Below are 20,669 nucleotides of genomic sequence, written 5' to 3' on the forward strand. Positions count from 1 at the left end.
GTATTGGTCCACTATCATTTAAATCACTGACTTGGTTTTTTTTTACAGTTCTGGCTATTTTTAGTTTTCTATTGCAATATTTGAATAACAAAATTTAATACCAAATTATGATTTGTCCCTCACTCTAACCAGTCAAAGCCACCATCATTTCTGAATACTCAGCTTTTTTCTATCTTCCATGTTGATCTCCTCAGCAACTCTGGAAATACAGTGCCTTAGAGTTTAGATAAACTATGTATTTTTAAGTATGGTGAGGGCAGTACTAACTGCATACAAAAACTGGAGATAAGCAAGGGAATCTCAAGAAAAAGATCATTCATAGAAAGTAATAAAAACAAGCACCTAATTTCTTTTCATCAGTTGACTTTAGAAACACTAGGTAATGTGAATTTTTTTATTAAAAATTCAGTATTTCACCAATTTTTAAAGGCCACCTTTTCTACGCATTTCTTTTCCTTCTAACTAAGGTAAACTTCAATGTGAACTTTAGCCACTCCTCCCATTTTCTCCCCCTCCCAAAAAATAATCATTAAGCAAGGGAAAGCAACTCCTATGCCCACAGACCATTTATATGATAGAACAGACTCAGAAGGACTAATAGCAGTGAAATTTCATTAGGAACAGTCAGTCTCAGGTACATATAAATGCTGACAAGTCACGATTTAGGCACCAGAGCAACGCCAATACCTAAAACCTACTGTTTACCTTAACTGGACAGAACGCATTCCCCCCAGAAAAAAAAATCCAGAAATGCCAAATTAGCAATGTTAACTCATGCAAAAGGAATACTCAACCAACCTCCAATGAATAGAAAGAGTATGTGCAAATATTGGTGGCAACTTTGAAGGACAAATTCTTGGTCTTTGGGAAACACAAATTCAGACCCATTTGAGCTATTAATCTGCATATTTGGACAATGAGCATTTTAAAAAGTTGCTACTGTGCAGAAAGATATGCCTGCACGATATTCCAGGGAAAGCTACTCCTAAAAATGCCAAAGACCTTCCTCTGTTTAAAATGTGTTATTAGATAGCTTTAAGTAGTGTCATTGGAGCATTGGAGCTACTTCTTGGCTGTTCCAATTGGTATTGGGATAGGTGAGGAGCAAAAGGCAGTTTTAAGATTATGGACTGAACCACAGAATAGCCAATAAACCTTGGGATCCTTAGAGGAAGGAAAAATTATGGATATGTGAAGAAAAGGGAATGAGTAAGACTTAGCCAGTCCCTCTGACTTCAAAAGTTGAAGCCCAGAGTGCATTGACAAATACATATTTTTTCCTCTCTCCACAGACACCACTTTCTAATGACCATGGTATATCACAGAGACTCTCCCCATCCTTCTGCTTTATGGGAGACTGGAGACCAGCACAACTTGATGCCACTTCTCAGTTCCTGTTCACTTTACTATGCAGCAGCAGAACACTAAGTTTAGTTTCACCCAAAAGTAAACTTTAGCACAAAGAAAAATCCTCTGAGTGTTTCAGCCTCTTTCAGTGTTTTAAGTACTAAGTTTAAAAAGGCTATAGATTTCTCCAGAAATAATTTATAGTATGCTGTATTTTCACTACAAAATTCAGTCATACCAACAATTACAAATTAAAAAACACCTTAAGAGCCAAAAAATTTTATCCTCTCTTCATACAGAAAAAAAAGATACATTCTTACACAATAATAGAGATATATAAAATTTAACTAGTAAATATGAATTTACAAGGATTCATTTCCAGCTTCTCTAAGTTGACTTACTCTCAAACAGGGATTTCTTCCCAACACCACATTCAATGTTATAAAAATTGCTCTCTTGCTATATTTTTTCACAGAGCAGTATCACGTAGTTTGTCCAGTAGGATTTCCAGAAATAAAAAAAAATACAAAACAAACAAACAACAAAATACTTCAACACCCCCTTTCTGCAAACACTAAAAAGTAATGTAAGCCATTTTCTTAATGCTAGCTGTTCTTGTAGTTCGGTCTTCCTGCATACATTTTTTATACTTCAGGCACAACTGTTAGAAGAATTCAAAGGTATCCAGAAAGAACACTTTGGGCATCATGGTTTTGATTCCAAAACACAGGCCCTACTGCACGCTTTCATTTTGCCGGCAAACATTGCAAATACTTCCTCCTCTGCACTCAAAATCTGCCCTAGATGAGAGTTGACCTTATGCTGCATTTTCATTCAATTCATAGTTTTGTTAACTTAAGCTTCTTTCCCACACACAGAGCACACAGTCATAAGCTTCCTGCATCTGATTCACATCTTTAGTGGTTTTTGAAGCAGTGCCTAACACACTGTCCTGAATGGGCCTCAGAAAACACCAGGGCTGTTCTCAGAAGAAAATCTATTCTAAATCGTGCAAAGTACATCCGAAATATTATTTCCTCACTATATAAGAGTAGAAAGTGAACTTACTGAAAGATATGTCCCACAAAAAAAATCAGTGTTTCTGCTAGTCCTAGGCTTATTTATTAGTAATTATTCAATAGGGATATTGAACTATATTCTGAAGAGTTTTGTAGCTGATATGTTTTTTGATGATCAGCAATTGCATCAAAATAGGAAAAAAAACTGTAAAATTCGAAAGCGTTTCTGTGTATGGAGAAACTCTGGATGAAATAGCAAAAATCTATACACTGAAGAAATAGCTCATAAAACAAAATAAACTTCTCTCAGAATAGCTGGGACTCACAGCACAGAGGAATTGAACGGGAAGTCACCAATGACTATTTCTCCTAAAGAAGACTTAGTATATCTTGACTGGAGGTTTGAAACAGAAAATTATACTATATTTTCTTTTTCTTTGAAATTTTTAAATAAAAACTAGATAACATCACTATTTTACAAATAATGAAGAACAAATTATACTCATGGTAGGGCTGGCCTTTATTTTAAATGCAGATATCATCAAGATAACACCAAAATTTTCCAAAAAACATCAGAACATTTTCAAGCTGCAAAACCTTATTTGGATCTGCACATTCTGCACAGTAGCATTCTGTGGATTTATTTCTAAACTTTTTGTACAGACTAAACAATATTTGTATTGGCAGACTTCATTAGCGAAGTAACAATGGACATTCCTTTGTGGAATTGTATATTTCAAGATCTAAATGTTAACACTATTACATTAGACAGAACAAAATGAAGTTTTTGTACAAAAGCAGATGTTTCCCAAAGATAAAATTTTACCTAAAGACAATTGTGTAATTTCCATGACATTTGAAGTTTAAGTGGAAACTGTTTTCAGCATCTTTAACAAGAATTGCTCCTCCACAGTTTTCCTCTCCCTGTATCTGAACGTAATTCAAATCATAACCTAATATAAATTGTAAATCATGCTGTTTCCAACAGAACTATGATGAATACACATTTAAAGAAAAGAAAAAAGTGGTGCAGCAATATAGTCCCTGGAATTTAACACTCTGCGGTCAGAAGGTCACACATGTTAAGTTTCTTATTTATATCCCTATTAAAGCTCTGATCTGTGGGAAGCAGGATAGAAGCAATATGACTCATTTTACAAATAAAGAATGCATTGTTGTTGTATTGTACATGTTTTCTTTCTGGGCACTTAATGATAACAGTGCATGAACTGCAGGTGACTAATAAGTGGAATAAAGATCTTCATCAGGAGACATAAATATTTGTTCCTACTACTTCTCTGGTAAGGGCTTCATTAAAAGTGTAAAAAAATATATTTTTTGAATGATTCATAAAAATTAATATTCTTCATTAGTTTTCCTGGCTTCTATATACCTTTGGGCATCAAATTATATACAAGCTGGCCAGATATTTTGACTGCATTTATGTTAAACAAGCAACGTATAAAGTAAGAATAGGGACTTGATCTACATTGCATCCCTCAATTCAAAATAGTGGGTTATTCTGGTCTGCAGATCAACCCATGTAATTTGAAATCAATGTGGCAAGAATTTATTGACTAGATAAGCCTTCTCCATAAAATTCAGCAAAAAACACATCATGGCTTAGTATTTGTCCCAACTCATTTGACCTGTGATATTAATATTATTCTGCTGTACATCACATAGGTACATTAAAAAATTACATACTGACACTTTTGCTTCAGCAAGGTATTAATCTCCACTCCAATAATTTTTCTGTGAGAAATGATAAAAGAACACATGTTCTTAATGATCCAGAGATTATGCAATAAAAACAATGGTAGAGAACAAGAGAAGATAAACAAATTAGAAAGTGTTGAGCATTTAGAAAAACAAAACTAACTAACTAAAAGCTGAAACAAAACCAAAAAAGCCGGACTCTTTTTAATGAGTGGGAATTATCTGGGAATTTGGGGTTAGTTGTTAGTCCAACAGGTGTTGGACTGTCCTGAGGCAAGTGTTCGACTTCTGGCCTAGGATACTAAAAAGTCACTATCACATGTACCTGGATCCATAATACCTACACAGACTTGTCATAGCCAAAACTCTTTCCAGTGTTGTTTTGGGTTTTTTTGAAATATTGCCAACGGATGCTGAGGAAGTGGGGCTTTTTCCTCACAGTTTCCTACCCTAGTGAATGTGCTTGGATGTTTGATAGGACAGCATTACCCTGGTTACAGCTTCTTCTTTCTGGCATAAATATGTTCCCTTTGAGCATATTCCTTTTTAGTTGCAATAAAAAGTGTGAGTCTTACTGTTTATTTGTTTTCTTTAGGAGAAGCAGCTGGAAAGTCATAATTATGATCACTTCCCACATTGGCAAAAACAAGCTTCATATTTGCATGCATTTTAAATAATCTATAAGGTAGACTAAGACACTACTACCTTGAGGCTTACAAGTTTCCCAGTATCTAAATCATATTGCTATTAAAAAGGGGGTATGTTTCATTTTTAATTATATTGAGAGTAGTTAATAAATCAGTTTGCAATATGGTACATAAGTAAAATAGAGCATCACTGGAAAAAGACAACACTATAATACTGCTATCAGTTCCAATAGTTTGATAAATTCAAACTTGAAACGCAGCAAACAGTTGATGATTGCTTTCTGGACATCAAGAACCAGTTAGTGGTACCTCAGCCAACAAATGGTTTTTGAAGAAAGTAAAAGAATGAAAGAAGGAGAGGTTGCAAAGAAAAAGAATGGTGTCAGAGACCCTGGAGGGTCAGAAATGCTGTAAAAGCTTCAATGTTCACACTTTTTGTACACCATATCCCTCCTTACACCTTCTGTTTGTCTTGTCCACATGAAACACTATTTTGGAACTGGGCCCATCTCTTGACAGAGTACCTAATAAAAGTTTGTGGCCTGCCTTTTCCTTTATCAAGAACCAATAAGCAAACATCAGTATTGAAACAAAATGCTGTCACCTTTTTGACCTAAGCATCTATGCAAAATTCAGGCACTGAGTCCTTGTTTCTCTCAAGAGGAGGAAATGATGATGGAGTCGAGAATTTCTTCAGTGCAATCTGCAGTAAATTGCATGTTAAAGCCCAATTTTCTTGAACACAACAGGGATCAAGCAGCAGGAGACAGCTTCCTTGCTCACAGCTTTGCTTTTCAGCATGTAGTTTACGTAAAACTCTTTGCTTTCAGTATAACTGCTTCTTTGGTTGCACCTGGAGCTTTCTTGTTCCTTTCCTGTGCACTCCTGGTGCATGTTTGCCCTTCTCCTCACATGTCCTGACACCCAGTTAAAGCCAAAATCCTTTCTCAATCTCTGTATTTAGTCTATCTTTCAGCCCACTAAGAAACTGCTCCAGCAGAATAATGAACAGCATTATACACAAACTAAATTTTTAGGGTTTGTTTCAATATTTTCAACTATCTCTAAACACAGATGCATTTAACTGCTCCCTTATGCAGCTTGAATAGGAGGGGGTTGTTACATTTAGCAGCTGCCCCCAGGTTTCTTCCCATCCCTAACAACCATCACAATACCACCCCTCTATTTCATTCTTTGCTGAACATTAGTGTATTGCCTTTATATTTTCTGCTCTACAAAGAAGAGTACATGTAGAAAATTCCTTTTATACTAATTTTCATAAGTGGAACAATTTTTCAAAAATGACAGGGTTTTTTTCTTCTCTTTTTTTTTTTTCTGTGTGCCATTAGCATACTCAGAGAAGCTCAAAGCCATTTTCTGAGCAACTAGAAATGACTTAGAAGAGATCACCTCTTTCATAGGATAGTTCCACAATCTGTCCACCAATTTATTTTTTTTTAATTTTTTGGGAAGCAAACTGTCATCTCATGTCCTACCAGATTTACACAGCTACTCAGGGAGTCCCTCAGATGACCCTGCTGGGCTTTCACACTGCACACTGAGCACCACATCCCAACTGTGAGTTGCTCTCACTTGACAGACAGGCCTTGTCCCTCTCAGGTACAGATTTTCTAAATTTAGAAATCAAACAATGGCAAAGGATCAGTGTTTGGTGAGAATCCATGATCTTGCAAAGAGAAACTAATCTTGTTTAAAATCCTTCAACCTACATGTGGAAGCCAGCCAAAAATGCTATAAATCAACATTCTTCACTTTTATAGGGGCTTCCAGATAAGTCAAAATGGAGCTACATTATTTATGTTTTATGGGAAGATGCATTTAATGTTTATAAATCCATTTGGACAATAACACTGACTTTAACGCACTAATAGATGTCTCTTCTAATGTACATTAGAAGAATGATCACCTACAACATATGAAACCTTTAACATTTCCATGTTGATCAGTCTTTGTTATTTAATAAAAGTTTTCTAAACCTCAATAAAGCTGTTTTTCTTAAATGTGTTAACAGCCATGAATGTCAGAAATGTGCTTTCTCTTTGAGCTTCAAGAATGGCATGTGAAATGGCATCTTCAATCCTTCGGCTTCTAACAGTTCTCAAGAGAATAGCTCTATAGTCACTTAAATGACAGCAGGTTTTGGCAGCAGCAGTTTCAAGAAATCTGTTACAAAAGGGTGTGTCCATGCTGATGACATTGTGCTAATATGAAAATGACTTCTAATAACTATGTTAAGTCTCTGAGCTCTGTATGCTCTCTGTTGTCTATGGTAAAGGTCTCATGAGCTGGAAAATCAGGAAGTTAGTAAACACTGCAACTTTAGGGACATATCTAGGACCTAGAGAGAGGCTTGCAGAGGGCTAAAAGCAGCCAACTCTAAGCTTTACTGAGAAGCTGCAGCTCTGCAGGCTGGGACTGCAAATAAATAACTAACATCTGCCTTTGCAGACCATGCTCCAAGCAGGACACTCAGCAGCAGCTCTGGCCCAGCAGACAGCCCTGCCTCCTGGGTGCTCATTAACTGAAATCTAAGTTTCATATATTGAATAGGAAATACAAAACACCTTTATTGTTACCTCAGTGGTGTTGATGTCTTTAAAAGATCAGCAAGCACACCTATGGGACTGCTATTTATAGTACAGTAAAAGAAGGACTATGAAGAAGGATGTTTGAACACTATTTAAAATATGAGAAATATGAAAGATTTTCAGTATTATAAATTCCTTTCTACTTTGATACACTGTATATATGGCACTACTGTGGAATGCATGGTGTTACCAAAGAGAGAATGAAAATTACCAACAAAAACCAAAATATTAGATATTAAGAGATACTAAACTTAATCTCATTGCTTGATTTATTTTTTAAGACAAAAAGAGCATAAAGCTCACAGAATTTGAATTCAAAATATATAAAGTAAGAGAAAAAGAGATGTTTTTATCAGAACTGGAAACCAGACAGAGAGCTTGGTCAGAACACGTATAATCTCTGCTGTCATAACAAAAAACTAATGGTGACAAGCAATCTATACCAAAATGAAACATGCTGAAATGCATGCTGTAAATACGTGTCAAGAAGGATACAAACGAATTGCAATTTTAAAAAGAGGACAAAATCTCTGCAAAATAGTCCAAATTGTCTCTGTGCTAGGAGTGACCCTTTCTACATCTGCTAGCAGATCTGACAGCTCCAGTTGCCAGTATAATATATCTAGCATAAGGAAGGATTTTCAGAATCATAGTAATAATCTTTTCACAACTATCAACACCCACAGAATTCACTCTTTGACATCCACAGAGACAAACATAAAGGAAATAGGATTTCCTTATAAGTAAAATGGTAATATCTCTAGATATTACTGATTCCATGCTAAAACCATGCTAAGAGAAATTGTGAGAGCATTATAAAGTACTCAAAACTAAAGAAAAATTAAGTTTGTTCAGTAATTTGACAAATCTTATCCACGATATATCTTCTGGGAAACACAAACGTAACATTGTTTACATGTCAATTCCTAAGAACCCTGTACCCAAAAGTTTTGAGATGTCTAAATCAGGAAATGGTTTAATTCTCTGTAAAAATACTAACTCTTGGTTTCTGCATACTTTCCATTATAGTAATTACACTGGTATGATGACTTGGCATTCTCCAAAAAATATATAGTACACCTTCCTACATGTATTTCCATACATGCACTGTCATAACCATTCTGCTGTTATCATGGCCTTAAAGAGTATTTTAAAACTTCAAACAAAATCCTAAAACCTGTGTTATATTTACAGTATGTCCATCACTCCCAGCAAGTCTCAGAACTTGGTTACAACAGCTCATTACTTACACACAAACAAAATATTACCTCTCTTGGACAAGCAGTCACTAGAATCATTCATCAGCATGGAAATGTATTTACTTATTTTCAAACAGGATAGCCAAAAAATTAATAACATTTTACTACAGCTTTTTTTTAAAGTAGACATAATTTCTTCAAAATAGTACTAGTCCATTTCTAATAAAAAATTTGCTGTTCAGTGTTCATTATCTGTTTTTAAGACAGCAGTCATTAATTAAAAATAAACCCAACCAACCAAAATAAAACAGAAACTAGCAAAAACCCCCAAAGTGCCGTTATTATCTAAAGTCTGATTTTTTTCAGTCTTCACTATAACTTGTACTGTAAATCCAGAGTTACCTTCAGACACACATAAAGCCAGCTTATTTTCTGTAAGACTCCTTTTTAAGACCATGCCTTTGTCTTGTGGCTCCTAGTGCTCCCAGACTAGAACATACAATAGCAAGAGGCAGTTCCTTCACAACACAAAGGGCTCAGGAGTCTGAGGACTCCGCAACAAGAAGAAAACCAGCAAACCATGGCTACTTTAGTGAAGATTTGTCTGAAAGAATCAGAGCTAAGCTTAACTAAATAAAGTCTCCTCAGGAACTAATCAGTTCAGTAGATAACATTAGTTGTGTTCTGGCAGACTAAGCTGGAAAAGCCTTCCAGCAAGATGCCAACACAGTGGAGACATGGTGCCACTCATTTTGGCCAAGGCAGGCTTATTTTCATTATTCTGCTTAGACTAGACTTGACACAAGGAAAGGGTGGGAAGCTAAGTGATTACCAAGACAGCCTTGAATACTTCTAGAATGTGTGATTTCTCTCTCTGTGCCAGAGGAAGATTCTGAACAAAGACAAATTATCTTATGCCAATTGAATATATCCTGTATGAAGACTTTTGACAACAGACAGTCTGAAATTATTAAGCAGACATATTCAGGCACATTAAGAGTTTGAAGGGATATTCAGTGACCTTAGGAGAACTAAGAAGGTCCCAGAAAAGCTCAATATTTTGCTAATGATTAAATATGAAATAACATTTCAACATTTAATATCATAAAGCAAGAAACAAATGAACACAAGTCTCTAAAAGAGGCAATTAAGTAATTATAATGGAGACCTTAAAACTGCTTAACATGAGATTAGTCTATTTCAAATTAAATTAATATGCAGGCCCCTTCAAAATTAAGACTTCCAAAAACCCTAAGCTATGCAAGATCTACCATACCATGAACTCTTTTCAGTTTCAGCAGATGATTTGCTAATCTATCACAATTTCTTAACCAGTAAAGAATTATTTTAAATCATGGATCTTGAATGCTGTTTTCAAGGACCTACATAGGGGGGATGATCAACAAGTTGGTTTTGTACAAGTAAATCTGAACAGATGAAGATCTAATTGCTCGTTATCTACCACTATTCCATTATAACACATGTGAGTGGAAAGGATGACAGAAAAGGCAGGTGAAGAAAAAGGAGCTTTGAGACACAAAAAGAGTTTATCTATAAAGACTAGGAAAGATTTAACAACAGTGCAATTTTTCAAGTCTGTATACACCGACCAAACATGTACAAGTGGAGAAACTGCTGAAATTAGGGTATTTTTTTTCTTTCAGGGAAATCCTAAGCTCTTCCATGGGGATGCCTTCTGTAACAGGCTATGAGGCCATACACCTCTGAACCGTGTTGTTGTTCTATTTCTAGAGCCCCATACTGTTGTTATCAGATTTCTAAAGTCCCATGCCTCCTTGGTGTGTTCTTATGGCTGCAGATCTTCACAGCACAGACTCCTTCTTCTGCATGTTGTTCTTTCTCAGGTCAGGGCTCCTTCAAGGCTCTCCCTGACTGGCTAACCCGCCCCCTTTTATCCCAGTTATCTTCATTGGTCACAGCTGCAGCCCAATTAAGCACCTCGCAGCTGCAGCCCATCAAGGACAACCAGGACCTCCCGGGGCAAAGCCTCTATACAGATATTCAAGTACAATACATGCATTTTTCCATGACTCAAAGGCCACCTCTACTATATTTCCCCCTTTTCTTTTACTTGTTAACAGTTGTACAGATATTCAAGTACAATACTTCAAGTACAACCCACATATTTCCCCATGACTCAAAGGCCATGTACAACACACACAGCTCTTTGACCCAAAGGCTATGTTCTTTCGCAGCTCTTGGCTGTCTTATCTTCTACCAACTATCACATCGGGATTACCAAATGTTGTTGTTCTATTAGACATCCAAGTTCAATACATTTCCTCTACTATAGAACCGTAGCATGTTCACATACAAAGAGTGCTCCTATTGAAAGAAGCATAACTGTGGGCAAAAATAAAAGATGTGAGCATTCTTTTTTAACTAAATATAGAAAGCAAAATTTAATAAAATATAGCTTTCATAACTTCCACAGAAACAAGTATGCAGTATTCACCTCAAAGGACCTGTAACAAACCCTTGTGGCACAGTATCCAGCACAAATCCTTTACCATATCATATGCATTTCTCTTGCCTGTATTTGCACAGCATGCTCTTGTGTTAGTCTTAAAAAACAATACTTATGACAGAAGTATACAGAGAGTAAAAGTTCTTTTAAAAAGTTTAAGTCTCATCTATTCAGAGATTCTTTAAATGAAATAGAAAGCTGAATTCCTCCTCTGTTTTGGGAGGGTACACTGCAGATTTTGAGCCAAAAAAGCAGCATGGAAATTATCGAACTGAAACAAAATTGCACTATATTTCCTTTCACAGTAATTACAATTGAGGTAGTACAAGAGTAACTAGCATTAGGCTTTTCTATAAATTAAAATATTCTAAGGGAATAGGTCATCACATTCTTTCTGCAGAAAAAAACCCACCTCTTTATACAAAAACACAGAATAAGAAATGCACAGATACAGCCCAGAAAGATTAAGATATGAAAGCAAACTCAAACCTATCAGTGGGATAAAACCATAGGAGAATTAATTTTGTTGCAGTAATTTACAATGGGAAAAGACAGCAGTGACAATTTCAATGTATTCCTCTGAAATAGCAGAGCTCCCTGAAGCCACAGGAAGGACAGATGCAGGTACCTTTTTCTTTCCCAATGTATCTTTCTGTAAAGAAGCTGATCTATGTCATGTCTGCTTTCCAGAAACAGATATAAACACAAGACATATGGACAAGATGAAGGCAGCATACACATACAGAAAGGTAACCTTGAGCTCATTGTGCTTTTCGATCCCCAATGACTGCATTACCTGAACATATTTGACAACAGGATATGAAAGGAATAGAAGGTCATTATAAATCACCAGATAAAACAGAGATTAGCATAGGTCACTGGTCATCAGACAAAAACCATTCACACCAGCTTTCAGCTGAACTTACAAGAAACACCTGAATTTTGGGAACTTTCTCTGCAAAATGATACTCTGTCCGGAAGAGATCTGTTAAGAATAAACCACATTAGAAAGCTAAAACAGTGACCACCAAGAAGAATCTGGGTAACTTCAAAAACCTTGGGAAGTACTAATTAGGTGCACCAAAAACTGAGAAATTACTGTTAAGAGTAAAATGTAGATACAATTAAATCTAATCACCTTGACCTATGTTACAGATGTCAGACTAAGGAATGTAAAAGTAATTCATACTTTAAAATCTGTACTCAGATATGAATGTTCAAATAATGTAAAGCACTTCCATTTAGAAACCAAGATTAAAGAGAATCCACTTGCACAGAGGGTACTTTAGAGTGGCATACTGATCACACACATTCACAGTGAGCTACTCTCATGAATGTGTTTACAGAGCACACACCAGAAGAGAGTTTATAGAAACTAAGATTTTAGATCTAAATTTAAAAATATGTTTATTGTTATTCAAAGCTAAGTTATTCATTACTCAGCCAACATATTGGAGCAGACAATATTTTCTCACTTCCTCTGGGTTTTCTCTAATCTTATCTGGATTTCTTTCTATGCATTTCTGAGTAATCAAAGGTTATAAGCTTGATATCTCTGAGTTAAAAACATCCCTAGTATTCCCTACTGCTTCTTTTTGTATATATTCTTTCTTTTAGTGAGTCTCTAAACCAAAGATAAAAGAAAAAAATTCAAATAAGATTATTTCAATTAGAATGAATCAGCAATTTGATTTTTTCCAATGTGTTAAGCAAACATTCCTCTTAGGACACCAATTGATCCAACCTGGTGTTAATAAGGATAGACAATTCAATGTTAGGCAGTAGATGTGCAAATTCAGGACTGTGGTAATGAAGCAAAATTCAAAAGCATTTATATCAGCTTTCAATAAGGAAAATTAGTCAAAAAACTTCATTTAAATCACATACCAAAAGAAATCTAAAACTTAACATACAAGACATTCATAAATAGAACTGTCAAAGAATTTTCTGACTAAATCAAAAAGGAAAGTGTGTCAAAATGTAAAGTGTATTCAGAAATATCATTGATTCAACAAACTTCCATCAGTGCACTGGCAGAGTACCCACCAGGGTAGGGATGGCTCCTGGCTGGGACCCAAGCTCCTGCGGCCCTTTCCAGCCATACTAAGTGAGGCTTCCTAAGAATCAGGGGCCTGAAAGTCCTCAGAGCCCTACAGGAAAGTTCCAGAACCCTGAACAGAAGCTAAGCTGAAGGATCAGAGACTCCAGGCAGAGTATTGTGGAGTCAGGAGCCTGGACAGCTGGATATGCCAGCCCCAGCACCAACGCTCTTCCTGCACCTGGAGCGATGCAGAGTGAGGCCCCAGGAGCCCCAGCTGAATTCATTGCTGTCAGAGCTTTCACATTTCATGCACCAATCCTAGAAGCCTTGGCTTTCCAGCTGTGCTGGTAACCCAGGCTGCACAGACATATAAATACACTGGAAAATTTCTTTACAACAGGCATATCATTTTTGGAGTTATGCTTAAAAACGAAAGTCAGGTGTTGACATCATGACTCCATAGCATGGTCCAAGTGTCTTTGTATTTGATTTAAACTACCTAGCTCAGGAATTGCTAAGCAATACAGCTACGGTGCCACTAGCTGACCTTGCAGTTAACCACCATCTTCCTGGACACAATTTATTCTGCTGCATACCCATGAAGTGGTTAACTGCTGTAACACTGATTTGACCAGATAACTGCTTCTTCTGGGCTGGATTTCTCTCTCTTGCTAATTAGCACAGTGTAGCTAAACTAAGAATACATCACGCTTACCAATAAAGGCAAAACCTTGATGTATTAAGGTGAGGCTATTTTTTTTCCTTGACAGAATAAAAATACAGATGGAAAAAACATGGAATTTTCAGACAGGTGTGAGGGGAAATGAGAGGTAGCTGCACTGTTTAGTGCAGAGAAATATATATGATGTGTCAACACACGGCAAAGTGTGAAGAATGTATGCCTGCATGTATAAAAAAGATATGTATTCACAGTACTAAGCAATTTGCAGCTAAAGAGTGGCTATTGTGTTATCTATTAAATCCATAAGAAAATCCACAGTTGCTGTAAGTTTTGGTTAAATTTTAACTTCAAATTAGTCTGCAAAGATACTCCTTCCAATCCTACCAACTCAATTATTGTAAAGAAGGACCCATAACCTTATATTTATGTCATGTGAGACCACTGCTAATGCCCTAAGTACTTCTGGTTTCCTAGCAGACCAATTTACAGCTCTTGCTTAGGACTTGAAATTAGTCTTTATCAGTGAGACAAATAACAGGCATGGAGAAATTCCGTAAAAATTCCATTAATTAATCTATGGAAAAATAATGTCATTGCATAATAATAAACAGAATTTCCTACTTAGCCCATGCTGCTTCTGTACATTTTCTAAAAATCATACATTTAAATCAGTATAGGAACATAAAACTTGATATCTTGTTCTGATAGGAAAGTTGGGAGCACTACAGTAGTGTCTGGGATCTAAGATTATTTTATTATTTCAGGCAGGTAGGGTTTGGGGGTTGGTTCTGTCTCTTTAAGTTGTTTTGTTTGTTCTTCCATTTTATTATTTCCTAGGACCCTAAAAGTGTGACTGCTTGACGGAGACACTTGGTTCTGGGCACTTGCTTTCTCTCATTATCTCTGAAGAGAAAAAAAATACCTCTTTTGTTCCCCTTATCGGTTCACTACCTTATCCAAATACTCATTTCTCTTTTAAGAAGGAAAAGACAACTGAAATCATGCAGAAACTATGCCTTACATATTAAGAAAAACATTATCATTCAGGCAAAGTGCTAAGTACTCAGATAATAAAACTGAGTAATTCTATTTCTAGGGTTTTCCATTTCATGTTTTTTTCATTTTGAGCTTAACTTAAACAATTTAGGAAAGAATTTTGTGACACAAAAGAAACATTTTCTGCACAAAACTTTGGGATTAGGTTACAAATAATTTATCTGTATTCAATTGTGATGTTTTTATACAATATCATTAGCAAAAAATAAAATAAATTGTGACATTTCAGATGGTGTGAACCAACAGAACTCTTCTGAAACCTATGGAGTTCTGCCAATTTCCACATTGGCTGACAGTTTGGACTTGAAACTTAAACCATAAAATCAGAAAGAAATAAATTTCAAATTCTCTCTGCCTAATAATGAAATCCCAAAGAAAGAAAAAGCCTTTTATCGAAACAATTTTAAAAGAATGTGATAAATTATATGTATTTGCCTGTTATTGCATCTTAGAGACATTACTGGCAAGGTATAGATGTCAGAGGTGAAAAATGCATATTGCAATAAATGCAACAGGGCTTTTTGGTTTGAGAAATAGCTTTTTAAACTTGATTATTTAATTAATTTTTCCTTTCTTCAAGTTCATAATGAAGTGAAAATTCTACATTCCCATGAAACACACACAATTTTTTGCTTTCCTCATTCCTGTCCATATGGTATGACAAGCTTGGATCCAAAACATTTTCTTATGAGTGAGGGTAAATGCCTGATCATTACTTTGAGCATATGGCAGCATTTTTATTGTTCTTCTATTTATAAATACTTTTTTAGCATTTATTAAATTATATAGAACAAATACCCAGCCTTGTTCATATATAGAGTGATCAAGCATTCTATGTGCTCTGCTTGCCAGATTGCACAGGTATAACAACCATTAGAGTGACTCACAGCTGTGAATTGTTCAAAATAAAGCATATCCTACAATCCTAATTCCTCATTCAATTTTAAGACACGAAACATAATAATTTTGATTTCCAGTTCTGAAATATTTCAATACTTCAATATTTCAAGCAAACACTGCATGATGTGCAATTCTCAACAATTCTCCACCAGCTCTGCTCTGTGTCACTCATCCTCTCCTGAGCTCATCACCTTTCACAGGAAAGAACCTGGCCCAAGAATACTGAACCTTAGTGTCGCAAAGATCCATGTGACAAAAGGTATCAAAACAACAACCTGCATCCTACATTACAATGAAAAAATTACAAAGAAGAAAATGCTACAGTTAAACCAGCAAGTACAAGTGGTTTTTTCATGTAAAAGTGTATCAGGACTCCTCTTCAAGGGCTCTCTAGTCAAACTGATAGACAAATATCTTCAAGACTTTGTGTAAAGGCTCTGAGATGATTCAGTGTAAACTCTCAAATCAAGTGACATTTGTCAAATGCAAGCAACAGAAGCATCATAGAATAATCTGGAAGGATGATAATCAGGGTTACTACACATCATTAATAATTAGGCACCTACTTTAGCAGGAAAAGACTCTTTGGTTTCTGTGCAGTCAAGATAAAGATACTGGTAGGCCCCATGGAGACTGTCCTTTTCTCTCAGTTGGCAGTAAAAGGAACCTGGAGCACAGGTTAGCCAGCTGAATTAGGTGGATCACATTGGTTGTGTGAATTTTCCCTTTATATACAAAAATTTATAGATTTTAATTTAAAGAACAGCTGCCTAATTTTTTTAGAAATCAGGCAGAAGGCGAGAAAAACAGTTAATGGCAATGGCTTGGGAAAAGCGATTTTGATGCTGCAGGCAAAATTGTCAGCTCATCTAAACCAACATAGCACTTACTCTTCCAGAGAGCTCTGCAGACTTGTGAAAGCCCAGAATCTGGCTGTATACACAGCCAGGGAAAACGATAATTAACAGCTAAACTGGGAAGATAGTTGTCTGGAAGAAGTGCCTGTAGAGAGGGTAGATCCACTTTAGGTAAATTCTAAATTGTTCCTCTCTAAGATAAATGAGTTCAACATTTCTAGCACGAGGACCAGGCAGTGGTTTTGGGGCTGTCCTTCCACATCACTTTTCTAGATAAGTTCAAAATACAAGTTCATTCACTAGAATGGCTTTTGCCTGATGTATTTCATGGGCTACCATTCTGTATCTATGCCTAAGCAAACAATGCTGCAAAAGAAAAACTTTTATAGGCTCAATCACACCCAAAGAAAAGCATCAGAACTTGTAAATAAACAAAATGGGGATACATCCATGCCTTTCTTTTTGCAGACCTGGTGTAAGCACTATGTATCAAAATGGAAAGATACAAATTGTCTGTACAGGATGACCCAAGCAAGGTTCATCGGAGAAAGAAAAAAATCTGTAGAAGTAAAATCAATTTGTCAGGTATAACGAGGGAACACAATGCACTTACTCCCCCCTCTCCCAAATCCTCATCTGCTGGCTGCAACGATGCAACGGCACCAAATCAAACTAAATCACCTAGAAGATTATTTCTCACCTCTAATTTCCATCTTTTTTCTTAAGTTAAATTCATGCCTTTGGGAAGTATACCTCCATACCAAAGGAACAACAATTTCAGGAGGCATATTATAGATAAGTAACAATGATGTTATTAAACATCTCCAATCAGAATGGAAAGAAAATTAACTAGATCTTTGAAATAATATTTTTAAACAAATAAAACAAAACCAGTTAATTTTTCCAAAGGCCCACAGCAATTTCAGGGTAGCTGCCATCAAGAAGAGTCAGACAGGCTGTCAGAAAGTAAATGTATATTCTGGCTGTGAAGATTGGTAGTCCCTGAGGAAGCCATGACTCCAAAATTATTTATATTTGAGAAAGAAACCCTTTTTTATTATCTTTCATTAAAACAGCAATTTATCATCACAACATAACTGTACAAGTCCTTAGTGATTCATTTTACTAAATCTCAAAAGGAAAAACCTCCAGTAGCAAGACAAGTTTTACAGGGTGAATTTCTCAAGAGCTTAGTTCACTGGTTTGATATCTGCAAGCCAGAGATATTTAGGTTTACACTCAGTGTCTGACATGTTGAAGATTTTATTGCATTCAGAAACTGGCAGAGTACATACTGACAAAAATGTGCAAGAGGCAAAGAGTGTGTTGGCAGATTCTCAGTTCATTTAAGGCTACAAGAACAGCACTTAGACATCTCAGTCAACTATGCAGAATTCTTAACTTGCAATTTAGGCAGTTATTAGGAATGACCAAATGTAAAAGGCTTAAGAAAGTAACCTCCTTTTCTTTTTAAGTATGGGCTTTTATTTCTTCCTGTTTTACTTTAAATCTCCATTTCTTGCTATAGTCTACTGCAGTTCTATACATAAATTCTAAATATACAAATAATCTTAGGTAAGGATGTTAACCACATTAGAACTGGCACAGGAAAGGAAGGAAAATTGTAAATAATTTTCTTAAATTATAAACAATTTCTATTATTGCTGAAATAATACCTGAAGATGTGTATTTTGCAAAGACTTGTGCAGTATTTTGACAAGGACAAGTTCCCTCTTAAGTTTTGTGAGAATTTTTTCCTTGTAAGCAGGCCAAAATATACCACACAAATATTGCCCCTCTTTGGTACAGAACTCCAGCAACACATAGTTCACATCTTGGACAGATGCTGGAAACACAGAGGAACATGAAAATGAAAAGTAATAAGGGTGGGTGGGGGAAGGAAGCATTCCAAACTTTTCAAGCTTCAAGAAATGTTAAGTTTGGGTCCAGTTCAAGTTTTTCATGAAGATTTAACTCAGTTTTTATTTTCTTCAAAATGCCTGAGCACCCTCAGGGAGTATTCTCTTCCTAGAGGGCTCTTGGAAAACCCTATTTTTTCACTGACAAAAGCATCAGCAAATGAACCCTGATGCCAAAAGTTGGAAGTTAAACCAGTTACTGTGGCAAATCCCATTCCTATGTTTGTTCCTCAAAAAGGCTTTTTTTTTCTTTACAAGGATTTTAAGAGATTATGCAGAACTTGTATATTTAGTGATCCCTCATATTTCCAAATGAAAGTGACACTTTTCTATTATACTGCATGCAATGAAGCAAAAATTACTTCTCCATGCTTAGTTTCAAAGACTCTTACACACTGAAGTTGTTCCTTTAAAACATATTTTCTAAAGACTTTTACAGCTAGAAATGTGCTGCTGATCCAAAACATCAAGAAAAGGAACAGAGGAAGAGGGAGGATCTCTGAATAATTTAAAGCAGCCTCCTCATTCAAAAGTCATTCTCTTTTTAATCTCTCACACTTTGTAGCCCGAGACTTTATGCTGGGTTCTGGCAGAAAGTCAGGAAACAATATATCTGCAGCTTTAGAACAGGATGAAAAGAAACAACAAAAGGATGGGAGACATACTACATGTTGTACTTCTACACAAAGTTTGTTTTCCAGATATTTTTCCTGCATCCACAGGTAGAATCCACTGCTTGAGGGCCAAATATCTCTCCACCACATCTTTACCTACACAGGGCACGAGTAGGCATGCGCATGCATGTGCGTGAGGACACACAATCTGTTGTGCTAGAACAGATGTCTTTGATTAGCCATTGGTATTTGTGTTATTTTTTTATAATGAGTTCTACTGGAACAAAAAATTGAATGAAAATAAATTATCTGCACCATTAACAAAGACAACAATTAATAAACAACTGAGCTGGGCCAAAATTTCCCCATTGAGAATTTATGAAAACGGGCTTTTCTCTAATAAATTCTAATACTTCCTCTTTTTTCCATAATCACTTTTCCAAAGTCCGGAATTAGAGGATCTCTTAATGAATCCAGAAAGGGAGGCCACTTGTCTTGAAGGAATACTTCACAAAGACCCTTGGAAGAATCAGATAATATGGAGAAGAAAAACTTCCCAGACATTGTCTATTTGGAAGATGAATACAGAAAACTCATCCAGTATTGGGAGTGCATTAAATTATTAATTGTTTCAATCCTCATGTTCAAAAGTATTCTCAAATTTTGGCATACTGTTTACAATTTACAAAGGACTTTTTTTTGTGCTCCCTTGCTTCCCCCTCAATGTTCCTCTTCTTCCATGATATTTTTAAAAGAAATTCACGTGAACAAATGCAATATCACAACCACATATTATTTTCTTTTGCTTTGAATTAGCACTTAAAACATAGCAACATCCCATCAACATCAAGTTTCTGAGAGACCACCAACAATGCATGAACCACAGTGTAAGTCACTAACACTTCCAGTAATTGTTGAGGAATTCTGTTTCAGTACAGAGGTGATCAGATAATTATTTCCCAAGGAACCTGCAACTTTATTCTCAAAACCTCTATATTCTGTTAGAGTTTTCAAATAACTTTGGTAAATGGCTAACTGTGAAGTTCTAAGCACACAAGTCACTTCTGACTGTCATTGCTCATGACAACAACTAAAGGCTCCTCCAGACAGCCATAATCAGTGGGAATGAAAAACAGAGGACTGGATTTCAAATCTGTCCAGATGTCATTTACGTGGTACAGTTATGCCACAGGAAAGAAACCAAGAGATTCAAAATACAAAGGAGTTAGATAATTATAGAAAAAACAAAGCCTGGCAAGGGTTTCACAGGTTTGTCTGTGGTTGCTAAGCACATACCTGAGCCTAAGCACTGCAGTATAAGGAGATACTGAAGGAGAAAAGCAAGCTTGCAACCTGACAAGCCTTCCTTTAAAAATTAAGTAACTCTGATTTTATCCTTCCATAACACTATACTGTTCTCCTAGCCACCCATTTTCTTAGGCACAGATGTACATTTTAAACCTAGAAATTCATGGCAAACAAATCTCTACAAACCAATATAGGAAAGTGCATTATAGTCAGACAATATATTCTCCTGAAGTCACGGTTAGTCTCTAATCCACGTGACTAACT

Source organism: Molothrus aeneus, chromosome 9 (genome assembly GCF_037042795.1).
Source record: "Molothrus aeneus isolate 106 chromosome 9, BPBGC_Maene_1.0, whole genome shotgun sequence".
NCBI classification, from domain to species: domain Eukaryota; kingdom Metazoa; phylum Chordata; class Aves; order Passeriformes; family Icteridae; genus Molothrus; species Molothrus aeneus.